At 44.7% G+C, this 14623-nt stretch overlaps 1 protein-coding gene across 2 annotated transcripts in view; it reads left to right on the forward strand.

Moving 5' to 3' along the window:
- NDUFAF5 (NADH:ubiquinone oxidoreductase complex assembly factor 5) overlaps positions 1 to 14623 on the forward strand; it is a 52776-nt gene that overhangs the window by 11445 nt on the left and 26708 nt on the right. The gene's annotated exons all lie outside the window — the stretch shown is intronic.

The raw sequence follows: 14623 nt of genomic DNA on the forward strand, positions 1-14623 counted from the left end.
TTCCCTCGCCTGGCCGTCCCTGGACGGCCTGGTGTTTACTTCCGCAATGCGCGCCGCCGCGGGCGCGCATCGCGGAAGTTCTGTGTTTGCCGTGTCCCCCGGGGACAGGCAAACACAGATCGCTGTAAACGGCCAATCACAGCGGCCGTTTACAGCGTGATCGGCGTGTCCAATGGGAGATGATCTCATATGTAAACATATGAGATCATCTCTCAGCGCCGCTCTCCCTCCTCACACAGACAGCGTGTGAGAGGGGAGAGAAGAACGGCTGCAGCAGCCGTCAGTGTAAAAAAGAAAAAAAAAAAAAAAAAGTAAAAAAAAAAAGTTTAAAAAAAAGTGCCATCCTCCCCCAGAGCCATCCTCCCCCAGAGCCATCCTCCCCCAGTGCCACCCCCCCCCCAGTGCCATGCCCCCCCCAGTGCCATCCTGCCCCAGTGCCATCCTGCCCCAGTGCCATCCGCCCCAGTGCCATCCACCCCAGTGCCATCCTGCCCCAGTGCCATCCGCCCCAGTGCCATCCGCCCCAGTGCCATCCGCCCCAGTGCAATCCACCCCACCCCAGTGCCACCTGCCCGCAGTGCTATCTGTCCCCAGTGCCACCTGTTGTCAGTGCCATTTGTCCCCAGTGCCATCTGTCATCAGTGCCACGTATAAGTGGCATCTGTCATCAGTGCCACGTGTTATTAGTGCCACATAGTGCCATCTGTCATCAGTGCCACGTATTAGTGCCATCTGTCATCAGTGCCACGTATCAGTGGCATTTGTCATCAGTGCCACCTGTCAGTGTCACGTGCCATCTGTTGTCAGTGTCACGTGTCATCAATGCCACTTATCAGTGCCATCTGTCATCAGTGTCACGCGTCATTGGTGCCACGTATTAGTGCCATCTGTCACCGGTGGCACGTATTAGTGCCACGTGTCATCAGCGCCACGTATTAGTGCCACGTGTCATCAGTGCCACATATTAGTGCCACGTGTCATCAGTGCCGCGTATTAGTGCCACGTGTCATCAGTGCCACGTATTAGTGCCACGTGTCATCAGTGCCACATATTAGTGTCATCTGTCATCAGTGCCACGTGTCATCAGTGCCACGTATAAGTGTCATCATTGCCACGTATCAGTGCCATCTGTCATCAGTGTCACGTGTCATTGTCCTGGTATTTCAAAAGTGTAATAAGTAGTCAACAAGTTAGATGTGTAATTTATGCTTCTAGAACACGTGATGGCGCTCCCTGAATGTTGGGCCTCTCTATGTGGCCAGGCTGTGAAAAAGTCCCACACATGTGGTATTGTAATACTCAGGAGGAGTAGCAGAATTTTTTGGGGGGTGTCATTTGTGGTATACACATGCCACGTGAGAGAAATAACCTATTACAATGACAATTTTGTGGAGAAAAATAAAGAAAATGAAAAATCTTCATTTTGCAAAGAATTGTGGGAAAAAAATGACAACATCAAAAAGCTCACCATGCCTCTTACTAAATACCTTGGAATGTCTACTTTCCAAAAAGGGGTCATTTGGGGGGTATTTGTACTTTCCTGACTTGTTCGGGTCACAAGAAGCGAGATAGGTCACCAGTACATCAGATGTGATCAATTTTGTGCGATTCGCACCACAGCTTGTAGACTCTCTAACTTTCACAAAGACCAAATAATATCCACTAATTTGGGTTATTTTTACCAAAGATATGTAGCAGTATAAATTGTGGCCAAAATTTATGAAGAAAAATTAATAATTTGCATAATTCTGTCACAGAAACAAAGAAATATGCGTTTTTTTTCAAAATTTTCGGTCTTTTTTCATTTATAGCGCAAAAAATAAAAACCCCAGAGGTGATCAAATACCACCAAAAGAAAGCTCTATTTGTGGGAAAAAAAGGACACAAAATTCATTTGGGTACAGTGTTGCATGACTGAGTAATTGTCATTCAAAGTGTGAGAGCACCGAAAGCTGAAAATTGGTCTGGGCAGGAAGGGTGTTTAAGTGCCCAGTAAGCAAGTGGTTAAAGTGATACTTGTTTTTTGGGGTTTAGAAATAACAAACATGTTATACTTACCTGCTCTGTGCCATGGTTTTGCACAGATCAGCCCCGATCCTCCACTTCTCGGGTCCCTATCCGGCTCTCCTGGCTCCTCCCTCCTGCTAAGTGCCCCCACAGCAAGCAGCTTGCTATGGGGGCACTTGAGCTGAGCCGCTGCTGTGTGTGTCCATTCAGACACAGTCGTGGTTCGGCCCTGCCCCCTCTCTCTCCTCATTGGCTCACTGACCTTGATTAACAGCAGTGGGAGCCAATGGGACCCGTTACTGTCTCAGCCAGTGAGGATTGAGAGTCCCGGACAGCTGAGACTCTCGTGCAACATTGCTGGATTGAGATGGGGCTCAGGTAAGTATTAGGGGGTGCTGGAGGGGGGCTGCTGTACACAGAAGGTTTTTTTATCTTAATGCATAGAATGCATTAAGATAAAAACCTTCTGACTTTAAAGTTTGACTGCCCTCACCCTGCCTTCTTTTGGTTATAATGAAAAATAGTTCACAAATAGGTGTGTCATAGATCGGTCCATGGCCACCATCATGTCAGCGGTTTCTTGCTTTTTTCATAAGGTAGGAAATGTGGGAAGCAGGGGCATTGTGTAGGGGATGACATCATCGGTTTAAAGTGGATGTAAACCCGATTCATGGACTCTGACCTGGGGACATATATCTGTATTGCTTTCTTATCTCTCTCCAAAGCCCTGAGTCTCCTGTCTTTCTGCTACTCCAGTCCTCTGTTATCAGTCTGATAACTTCTGACAAGTTAAGACAGGAGGTAAAAGCAGCTGGAAATTTGTGTCGGGGAGGTTGCTTTAAATAGATTAGCATAGAGCTGGTCTATTCACGGCAAATCTCTGCACATTCCTTCCTTCTTCTGCCTATGTGGAGGGAGGATGAGTGTGCCTTTCCTCCAATCGGCTCTCGCACAGTGTGTGCCAAGACTCCCCTCTCACTGCTGAAACAGGAAGAAAAGAAAATCAAACACAATGTGCACTTTCTAAATATATATAAAGATGAAGACAGCAGATATACAAATAAAACTTATGTAGGGAGATTTGTTTAATCTCTGTGTATCATCTGAGGCCGTTCACTTCGCTGGGTATATGTGAGGGTTTACATCCACTTTAAAGGTAAGTATAGCCATAAAAGACAGATTTTTTAATTTTTTTTAAGTGTTGGGCAAATCATTTTTATTGTTTGTGAAGAAGTGGAGTTGGGCTTTAAAGGGGTTGTAAACCCTCGCCGTTTTTTTACCTTTAATGCATTGTATGCATTCTGTGCATTAAGGTGAAAAACATTTTTTAATGCAGCAGCGCCCCAGAGCCCCCCTTATACATACCTGAGCCCCAAAATTTGCGCAACGGGAATGAGCACACCAGGTTCGGCCGGTGTCTCATGTCCTGATTGAATAGATTGATAGCAGCACAGCCATTGGCTCCCACTGCTGTCAATCAAATCCAATGCCTGATGCGGGTGCCGGGGGGGCAGGGCCCGAGTCATACATTCATCGGCTGTGGACGCCGAATGATGGGCCCGGGAGCGCGACCGCAAGGTAACCCCCGGGAGAGCGCTTCTCCTAGGGCAATGATGGCGAACCTTGGCACCCCAGATGTTTTGCAGAGTGCATGAGCATCATGGGAAATGTAGTTCCAAAACATTTGGGGTGCCAAGGTTCACCATCACCGTCCTAGGGGGTTATCTGATGTGGGGAGGAGCCATGAGAGCCGCCCGGGGGACCCCAGAAGATGAGGTTTGGGTCACTGTGAAAACCAAGCTGCACAGTGGAGGTAAGTATGATATGTTTGTTATTTAAAAACAAAACAAAAAAACCCTTACAATCACTTTAACTCAGTCCTGGCCCACCTTTGTGTACATAACTACATTTTTTCATCCATGAAGAACAAAGATGTATTGAATAGTGGCCAATCAACAAACACCAAAGCCATTCAGGTGGTTGAACTCCACTGCGGATTGCTTTTTTGAGGGCGGTAGAAACAGCTGCATGTGTGAACCTAGCCTGAGAGGACAGTGCAGTACCATATCCAATGACCAGGTATGGTTTCTGTGCCCAGCAAACGTTTGGTATGATCATAGTCGCTGAACAAATGATTAGATCCATTGCGACTGCACTTCCAAGTGCACTTTCAGTGCAATTTCAAGTGCACTTTGCACTTGTAGTTTGCACTTGTAGTGCAAAGTAGATTTGCCTTTAATAAACAACCCCCATAGTGTTGTTTCACACATTGGCATAATCAGGTGGCAGCTTCCAGTGCTAAAAGGGAGTCTTGGCAAACCTACGAGGTTCACTTTAAACTAGAACTATAGGCAAAACTTTTTTTCCACTTTGGATAAAGTAAGGAAGGGTCATAACCCCTGTGAGTTTTTCTTTTTTGCCATCTGTGTCCTATTCCCTTCACTTCCTGTCCCAAAGCCAAACAGGAAGTGAGAGGAAATCCATACAAATTAAGGGAATCCTTGGGGTCCCCCAGGTCACCAGAATTAGTGTCCCCATTGGAAGATTTTCCCTCTTATGCCCTGTACACAACGGAAAATGTGCAATCAGATCATCTTGTCGGAAAATCCGACTGCGTGTGGGCTCCATCTGACTTTTTCCATCGGATTTTCCGACGCACAAAGTTTGAGAGCAGGATCTAAAATTTTCCGACAACAAAATCCGGTCACATAAATTCCGATCGCGTGTAGACAATTCTGACGGACAAAGTGCCACGCATGCTCAGAATAAACTAAGAGACGAAAGCTATTGGCTACTGGCCCGTTTATAGTCCCGACGTACGTGTTTGACGTCACCGCGCTCTGAACGATCAGATTTTCCGACAACTTTGTGCGACCGTGTGTATGCAAGACAAGTTTGGGCCAAAATCCTTCGGAAAAAATCAGACGGACTTTCACTGTCAATGATAATGGTAAACAGGACAAATAGAGAGGGTGAATCTCCCTAATGGAGCCACAGACAGCAGTAAAAACTGACTGGGGTTCTAATCCATCTGCACTGTTTACAAAACTAAAAAGGATTAAAAAAAAAAAAAAAAAGCTTTTAAGTTGTAGTTATAGCAGTAGTGGTGTTGGCATAGTATGTGGTGATAATCCGCCAGTTTGTGGGATCCTTCACATTTAGCTTTCTATGCCCATGTTCAGATTATACTGTTCCAGGGTAAACAGATGGGAAAGCTTAGTGTTTTTATTGAACTTTGGTTTTGCAGTAAATACATATATTGATCTGAGCTCCAAATTAGAACAATGAGTCATGCCTTACCACTGGCAGAACCAGCAGGTGTCACTGTTGCTGTATGGAAAGTATTTTGGAACGTTCTGCTATTCTAAGAAGCACATTAAAAAGCCGTTTCTAAAAGTGGCCACACGTCAATTGATGCGATCATTCAATCGTTGTTGAACAAAAATAAACTGAATACGAATCCTAAAGCACACACCTTCCATTTAATTGATTTTAGTAAGGCCTGATTCACACCTATGGATTTTTCGTGCTTTTTGCCATTTTGCAAATTTGCACTACAGTCCATTTAACATGGTTTCCTATGGAGCAAAATGCAAAAAACACTAAAAATGCATAGGTGCGAATCAGGCCTAAGACTTCGATCTATTTCGGTCTTGGCAAGTTGATTGGTCGTGGCAGACATTTGTCAGTCATTGCTGACTGACCTTGTGAAAATCTGTATATGTGCCTGACAACCAATCATAACACAGGGGGTTATTTACAAAAGGCAAATCCACTTTGCACTACAAGTGCACTTGGAAGTGCAGTCACTGTAGATCTAAGGGGGACAGGCAAGGAAAATAAAAAAGAGAAATTTCGCTTGCACATGATTGGATGATAAAATCAGCAGAGCTTCCCCTCATTTCAGATCTACCCCTCAGATCTACAGCAACTGCACTTCCAAGTGCACTTGTCATGAAAAGTGGATTTTCCTTTAGTAAATAACCCCCACAGAGTGTTTTTTAAATGGCTGTTTTTAATAGGTCCTTTCTGATGGATCATATTTTCAGAACAATACCAATTGCTTTTCTTTGTTCAGTATTTTAATCAATGATATATTACTTGTTTACAATCATTAATTGATATGTATATGACCACCATAAGATGGTTTTGCTATGTTTCCTCAACTCTCCCTGTTTTCTTTTTTGTCAGATTTAAAGTAGAACTACAGGCACAACTTTTTTTTTTTTTTACATTTTGAATATAGTAATGGAGGGTTATAACCCCTGTTTTTTTTTTTTGTTTTTTTTTGGGAAGGGGGGGGGGATTTCCTTCCATTTCCTGTCCCATAGCCATAACAGGAATTGAGAGGGAATTCCTGGTTGTCACCAGAACTAGTGTCCCCATTGGAAGATTTACCATAAATTACTGATCTCGGGACAACCCAGGATTTGTTTTTGCTTTTTCTTTCAGCGATAACAGTAAACTGGACAAATAGACAAGATGACACTTCCTAACTGGGGCACAGACAGAAATAAACACCTGACAAGTGCCCAAATCCCTCTGCACTCCAAAATAAAAAAAAGAAAAGAAAAAGTTTTGCTTTAGTTATACTCTAATATACTGTCTGATTATATAGCTAGTAAGGCCATGTAGGATCCACTAATCTTAAAGGGTAACTCTGCTGTCGTGGGAAAAAAAAAATAAAATAAAAAATAATAATAATATAGCATATACAATTGCGACACAAGTCATATTGTAATTGAATGTTATTAAAAATGACCTTTCCTTTTCTATCTGAAACACTGTAATTTTCTGTAAAATGCTATGCAATATGGCTACCTGGAAGTGTTCTGTGCGCAGAATATGTACAGAACGTGCCCCAGAAACCTATTTTCCTGCTTGTGTGATTGGCTCACTGATTTTCTCAGAAGTCTGCACTAAGATACAAGTCAGATTTCAGGCATCGCCTGCAACAAAAATGTAATTTTTGGTGAGATACTTCCAATAGGAAATCACATCTAAAGGGATGCAGGCCCAGCAATTTTCCTCATTAGACCCCTTTCACACTGGGGTGCTTTTCAGGCATTTTAATGCTATAAACAGCGCCTATAAAGCGCCTCTCATGCCGCCTCAGTGTGAAAGCCCAAGTGCTTTCACACTGGGGCGGTGCGCTTTCTGGACGGGAAAAAAAGTCCTCCAAGCCGCATCTTTGGGGCGGTGCGGGAGCGCTGTATACACGGCTCCCAAACACCCTGCCCAGTAAAATGAATGGGCAGCGCTGCCGAAGCACCTGCAAATCGATTCGGCAGTGTCGCTACAGGGGCGCTTTTAACCCTTTCTTTGGCCGCCAGCGTGGTTTAGGCTGGGTTCACACTGCTGCGGGGGGAGATCCGGATGTGATTCGCACCCGCACTGCAGTGCAAATCACATCCGATCTCCGTAGCGATGCGAGTTCAGCCATACAGATAGTATGGCTGAATTCGCATCGCTCCCGCAGCAAACTAGCACGGGACCCTTTTTTTAGTCCGCAACAGAATCGGATCGCATGGGTGTTCACACCATGCGATCCGATTCCTGTGCGAGTCGGCAGATCGCACTGCGATATGCGGACGGATCTGGGGGTGTCATTAACATATCATTGACACTCCCAGCCGTTCGCATAGGGCAGTGTGAACTGCCGGCGGGAGTAATGCGATGCGGGAAAACGCCGCGAATTCGCGGCGTTCCCGCATCGCAGCGGTGTGAACCCGGCCTTAAAGCACCGCTATAACAACGATAAAGCGCTGCTAAAACTAGTGGGGCTTTACCGCTGACGCCAACACCGTCCCAGTGTGAAAGCACCTTTAGACCTTTGTAGGTGCAACAGCTGGTTGATGATTATAAATCCGCTCCCATTAGACCTGTTTCTGAGCGTGAGCACAGACAAACACACAGGGATTTCTTCAGAATAACAAAAGGTAAGAATCTGCAGCAACGTTTATCATAATCCTTGTATTGTACATAGAGGGGAATGTTTTTATCTCAACAAAAGTGGAGCTGCTTTTTTAACCGCTTGCCAACCAGGCACCATCATTATACTGCAGCCGGTCGGCATTATCCCACAAGCCGTCGTAGCTATACATCAGCTCCTTTAAGCAGAATGGCAGGCCGCTGCACTGCGGGGGGTGCCGATACTTGTGGCCTAAGGTCGTGATGACTGCCGGCCACAAGCAATCATGGGGACGAAAGGCAGAACTGGGACGTGTGTTTGTAAACGCACAAATCCCTGTTCTGTTCTGTGAGGAGAGACAGATCGTGAGTTCCTGCTAGCTAGGAACCACGATCTGCCATCTCTTCTAGTCAGTCCCCTCCCCCTACAGTTAGAAACACACACACAGAACACAGTTAACCCCTTGTTCGCCCCCTAGTGTTAACCCCTTCCCTGACAGTGACATTTGCACAGTAATCGGTGCATTTTTATAGCACTGATCGCTGTATAAATGCCAATGGTCCCAAAAATGTGTCAAGCATCCGATGTGTCCACCATAATGTCTCAGTCCTGATAAAAATCGCAGATCACCGCCATTATTAGTAAAAAAAAAAATAATAAAAATGCTATAAAGCTACCCCCTTTTTTTTTTTTAAACGCTATAACTTTTGCGCAAACCAATCAATATACGCTTATTGGGATTTTTTTTTTTTAAACCAAAAATATGTAGAAGAATACATACCGGCCTAAACTGAAAAAAATTTACTTAAAAAAAAAAAAAAAAAATGGGGATATTTATTATAGCAAAAAGTACAAAATACTATGTTTTTTTTCTAAATTGGCGCTCTTTTTTTGCTTATAGCACAAAAAATAAAAACCACAGGGGTGATCAAATACAACCAAAAGAAAGCTGTGGGGGAAAAAAAGGGACGTCAATTGTTTTGGTGCAGCGCCGCACGACCGTGCAAATCGTCAGTTAAAGCAACGCAGTGCCGAATCTCAAGAAATTGCCCGGTCATTCAGCAGCCAAATCTACTGGGGCTGATGTGCATGGAGTCTGATTCATGTATGTTCGAGGTTATTATTCAAGACTTGATTTTAGCCTCTTGCAGTGTCTTGTGCAGTAGCACTAAGACTGGGAGAGGGAAGGGAGCACTTGGGGCATATCAGGTGACCTGTATTCATGTGCTGACAACTTATATGCTGACAGAAACTGAGAAAAGATAAATTACCTCATTAGTCTGTTTTTGCTCCTTCTTCGTCCAATAAACATCTGGGGGCGGAGAGTTGACCTAGCTGTGTTTCCTAACTGCAGTAGGGAAAAGTCAGGTCACCTGGCTGGTCTGTGTAGATCTCAAGATGAAAGGACAGAAAGCTCCGGCCGGTGTCTCGTGTCCTGATTGGATAGGTTGATAGCAGCGCAGCTATTGGCTCCCACTGCTATCAATCAAATTCAGTGACGCGGGCGTCGGGGGGGCAGAGCCGAGTCCTGCTTTCTATGTCTACGGACACAGAAGCAGGACATGGGAGCGCACCCGCATGGGTGTCCACGAAGGAGAAGGGCACTTGAGAAGAGGAGGAGCCACAAGCACCGCGGAGGGACCCCAGAAGAGGAGGATCAGAGCCACTCTGTACAAAACCAACTGCACAGCGGCGATAAGTATGACATATTAAAAAAAAATAACAAACCTTTACAAACACTTTAATGTCAGATCTATTATACACTATATTGTCAAAAGTATTGGTATGCCTGCCTTTACACGCACATGAAATTAAAAAGGCATCCCAGTCTTAGTCCGTAGGGTTCAATATTGAGTTGGCCTACCCTTTGCAGCTATAACGGCTTCACCTCTTCTGGGAAGGCTCTACACAAGGTTTAGGAGTGTCTATGGGAATGTTTGACCATTCTTCCAGAAGTGCATTTGTGAGGTCAGGTACTGATGTGGATGGGAAGGCCTGGCTCGCATTCTCCGCTGTAATTCATCCCAAAGGTGTTCTATCGGGTTAAGATCAGGACTCTGTACAGGGCCAGTTTTCCAATCATAACATCTGAAGATTTGCTTACCACGTACCATCAAATGAAGGCCCAAGGTATATTTCACCTGGATACATTAAGTGCCGGTTCACACTGAGGCAACCTGTCTTGCGACTTGGCTGCCTGAAAAGTCATGCTACATGCATTGCAATGGTTCTAATAGGAGCGACTCAAGTCGCTCTGACTTAGAAAAAGGTTCCTGTACTACTTTGGGATGACTTTGGAGCGGCTTGCATTGACTTCTATACAGAAGTCTTTTTGCAAGCCTCGTTGAAGTCATGCTGTATGGGGTGGCTTCAGAATCGGACAACTTTGAAGCCGCCCCTGTGTGAACCGGCACTAAGACCCCTTTCACGCTGGGGTGGTTTTCAGGCGTTTTAGCGCTGGAAATAGCCTCTGCTGAGCACCTAAAAACTACCTCCCATTCATTCAAATGTGACTTTTCACACTGGGGCGGTGCACTTGCAGGACGTTTGGAGTGCTGTATTTAGCACTCACAAAATGCCCTACCCATTGGAATCAAAAGCAATTCAGAAGCACCGCAACACAGGAGTTTTTAACCCCTTCTTTGGGGTTAAAAGTGCCCCTCTATCGGCCGAAAAGTGCCACTCAAACAGCGGTAAAGCGCCGCTAAAACAAGTGACGCTTTAACGCAAACGCAGCCATGGCCCCAGTGTGAAAGGGGTCTTAGTAGTTGTGATGATATGTAAAGTTTTACCAACACATATCAAATGTGTCAAAGTGGTTTCAGGTGTTATGCCCCGTACACACGATTGGATTTTCCGACTACAATTGTTGGATGGATGTGATTGTGGGCTGAAAGTACAACCGTGTGTATGCTCCATCGAACATTTGCTGTCAGACTTTCCGCCAACAAATGTTGACTAGCAGGTTCTCAAATTTTCTGCCAACAATTTTTTTTTCTGATTGCATGTACACAAGTCCGACGCACAAAAGTTCACGCATGCTCGGAATCGAGCAGAAGGAGCCGCACTGGCTATTGAACTTCCCTTTTCTCGGCTCGTCGTACGTCTTGTACGTCACCACGTTCCCACGTTCGTAATTGTTGGCCAACATTTGTGTGACCGTGTGTATGCAAGACAAGTTGGAGCCAACAACCTTTGAACAAAAAGTCCGATCGTGTGTATTAAAGTGGTTGTATAGTCAATTTTGGGACTTTTACCTACAGGAAAGCCTATAATAAAGCTTACCTGTAGGTAAAAAAAAATCTCCTAAACCTGTACGGTTTAGGAGATATTCCCCTCGCAATGTGTCGCTGACTGCAGCGGCGCATGCGCACATGGGATTCTCGGCTGAAAGTCCGGCAGACGCCGGACCCTGCCGGAAAGAAATCTCCAGCGAGAGTGACGATATCGCGGCTCCGGCCACTCACAGCGATACCCGGAAGAAACGCCGAGGGCATATGTCAGCTCCCTCGGTGTGGATCGGGTGAGATGTCGGGGCCTCGTTCTAAGGTAAGTATTTCATAATGAGCTAGTATGCGGTGCATACTAGCTCATTATGACTTTTCCTTTTCAGGTGAGTAAAAAAAAAAACTTCAGTGGGTATACAACCGCTTTAAGATCACCTTCGTCATGAAAGGGTTAAGAATGTGTAAACAGGACAGGCTTAGGAGGCGGAATGTCCCCCTACCTGCCATTATAATCTATAGCTGTGCTAGGAAGTAGCTGCGGACTGTGTCACAGATGTCGGATGAATATACACCCACTCGCTGGCTGCTGTGGATGGTCTAATCCATCCCTAAATGCTGGAGACAAGCTGTTCTCAGAGACCCTTGACGTTTTTACTGGCGTTATAAACGAGAGGGATTGCATTTGGCGTGTAGGAGACACGGTAGTCACCCGCAGAGTTCAGAGCAGATTCATGGCATGACTGGCAAATTTCACCTGAAAACAAGGAGAATGATATCACCTTGCCAGTCACGCAATAGAGTCCCACATTTATTTATGGAAACCATTTTGGCGTAGCAGTTCGGCGCGGGCGCCAAGTCATCCCTGTCACGGATGCTAAACAGCTCCACCGCTGAGCTTCCATCTCACTGTGTTGACACAGCAGTTATGCAGCATAGTAATATTTTTGTGTTTTAAGGGCTGACATAATTTACTGCGTAAATTCAGCCCTAGCACGTACTTTATAAACATGTCATTTCTTGTTTTACATTTAGATTTTATTTTTCCTTGGGTGCCCCCCCATTTTCTTTTGGAATCATTTTTTGCATTGCCTCGGAGCTCCGGCGGCCCGTAGTAATACTGGTGTGCATAGCTTTGCATTAATGTCTGTTGCATATCATTTACCATCTGCTGGCCTTCTTTCCATACATCAAATTGTTGTTGTAGTTTAGCGGTGAATAAACAGCACTGTTTAATGTCTGTGCGCCAGCTAGCTATTCAGGAATAACGGGACTGAGCGGCAAGGCAAAAAAATATGCTTCCTGTCATTTTCATATTTTAATACAACATTTTTCTTTGTAATAAGTTTTACGTTGAAAAAGCAAGTGTCAGGAGGCCAATTGAGGGCTTTGAAAGGCAGTTTTGGGCTTTGATTTGCTGGGAGCGCGACGATGCGTTCTATATTAACCGCTTTCTTACCAGACCAATTCTGACACTTCTCCCATACAAGTAAAAATCTGCAATTTTATTATTTTTTTGCTAAACAATGAGTTAGAACCCCAAAACATTATATATTTTCTGAAAGCAAAAGCCCTGGAGAATAAAAAGAAGGCTGCTGCAATTTTTTTTTTATGTCACACGATATTTGTGCGGCGGTTTATCAAACGGAAATTGTTAGGAAAAAATACACTTCAAGAATTTCAGTAGACCTTGGCTCCAGTAATTTGCATTCTGAATTTCGATCCTGGTATCGCCAAAGAGGAGTTATATGTACATACATAGGGATTGAGTACCAGTTAAAGAGGAACTGAATTCTGAAAGATGTGCTCTAAAAAAGGCAGGCAGGGAGCAAATGATTAGTCGCCAGCGTTCCTTGTGGCCTTTTGCAGCTGATCGTACCCCATTACGGACTTATCATATCCTGTTCTCCACTGTGTCTGTATGGAGGTGGCCATCTTGGTAGAGGCAGGGCTTTGCTTCCTCATGTTAGATCCTCCAGCAAGGAGAGACCAAGGGAGCAGCACAGTTGTGACATCACCAAATCTCACTCAAAATCCCCCCGAGACTACCAATCAAAGGAAGATCTCAGACTCCAAATATACAACTATGAGACTCTAGATACAGAAGTGCCCAGGCACCCTCACATATCAGGAAGTGCACTGCTTTTTTTTTTTTGACAAAACTTAAATTTGTCGGGGGGAATGCTTGAGCACAATTAACTTTTCTAAATGTTCCCAATAACATATCAAATCTTCACTTTTTGAGTCCAGTGCCACTTTAAAGGTATCTAAGGGCAGCTGGACAGTGGATATTTGGAGAACTAAAGGTCCCGGCATGTCTTCCCAGACTCCATCATTGCATGGTGGATGTAGCTCTTGTATGCTAATCACTGTAGAGAAAAACTTGGCTCTGTTTCCATAAAGTCCTCATTAGTTAAGAATGGGAGGTTTAAAAGCAAATGTTAACCAAGTACCACGGTTGTGTGTCACCCAATCACAAGTCCCTCTTAATATGTGCTATCAACCCCAAGCGTCACGTAAATGTTTCAAGACAAATATTTCATATTAGCTATTCCAGACGGAAGTTCCCACACCCTATGCCATGGTTTCCCTGCTGGCACTTACATCACTACAAGATTTTGGGAAGAACCAAAGCATGTTGCGGTGGGGAATATGTATTCAACTGACCTAGAGGGTAAATTACTTGCAGCAGCCAGGGAGCTGCAAATGGCAGAAATGTAACGCACAGGCTTCTGGGAAGGTGAGTATATTCCCTCTCCTTTTTTTAATATGGGTTGGATGCTAGTGACCCTGTGCTGGCAGGTTCACTTTAAAGAATATGTAAACCCAACAATTCATATACCTTAAACGCTAGATTGTCAAAAGTATTGGGACACCTGCCTTTACACGCACATGAACTTTAATGGCATTTTAGTCTGTAGGGTTCAATATTAAATTGGCCCACCCTTTGCAACTATAACAGTTTCAACTCTTCTGGGAAGGCTGTCCACAAGGTTTAGGAGTGTGTCTATGGGAATGTTTGACCATTCTTCCAGAAGCAAGTTTTTTGAGGTCAGGCACTGTTGCGGATGATAAGGCCTGGCTCGCAGTCTCCGCTTTAATCCATCCCAAAGGTGTTTAATTGGGTTGAAGTCAGGACTCTGTGCAGGCCAATCAAGTTCCTCCACCCCAAACTCCCTCATCCATGTCTTTATGGACCTTGCTTTGTTCAATGATCCAAATAATTTGGTGGTGGTGGGGATTATGGTGTGTGGTTTTGTGGGCTCCTTAAGGGTAGGGACCGATGTGAGTGTGCAATGTACAGGGATAGGGACAATTGTAGACACTCAGTCAGGTTGAACTGGATGGACTGGTGTCTTTATTCAACCTAACTATGTGGGGTTGTTTTTCAGGGGTTGATCTTGGTCCCTTAGTTCCAGGGAAGGGAACTCTTAAGGCGTCAGCATACCAAGACATTTTGGACAATTTCATGCTCCAAACT

This window comes from Lithobates pipiens, unplaced genomic scaffold, assembly GCF_037356315.1.
Source record: "Lithobates pipiens isolate NorthernLeopardFrog02 unplaced genomic scaffold, aLitPip1_a1.2 Scaffold_18, whole genome shotgun sequence".
Taxonomy (NCBI): domain Eukaryota; kingdom Metazoa; phylum Chordata; class Amphibia; order Anura; family Ranidae; genus Lithobates; species Lithobates pipiens.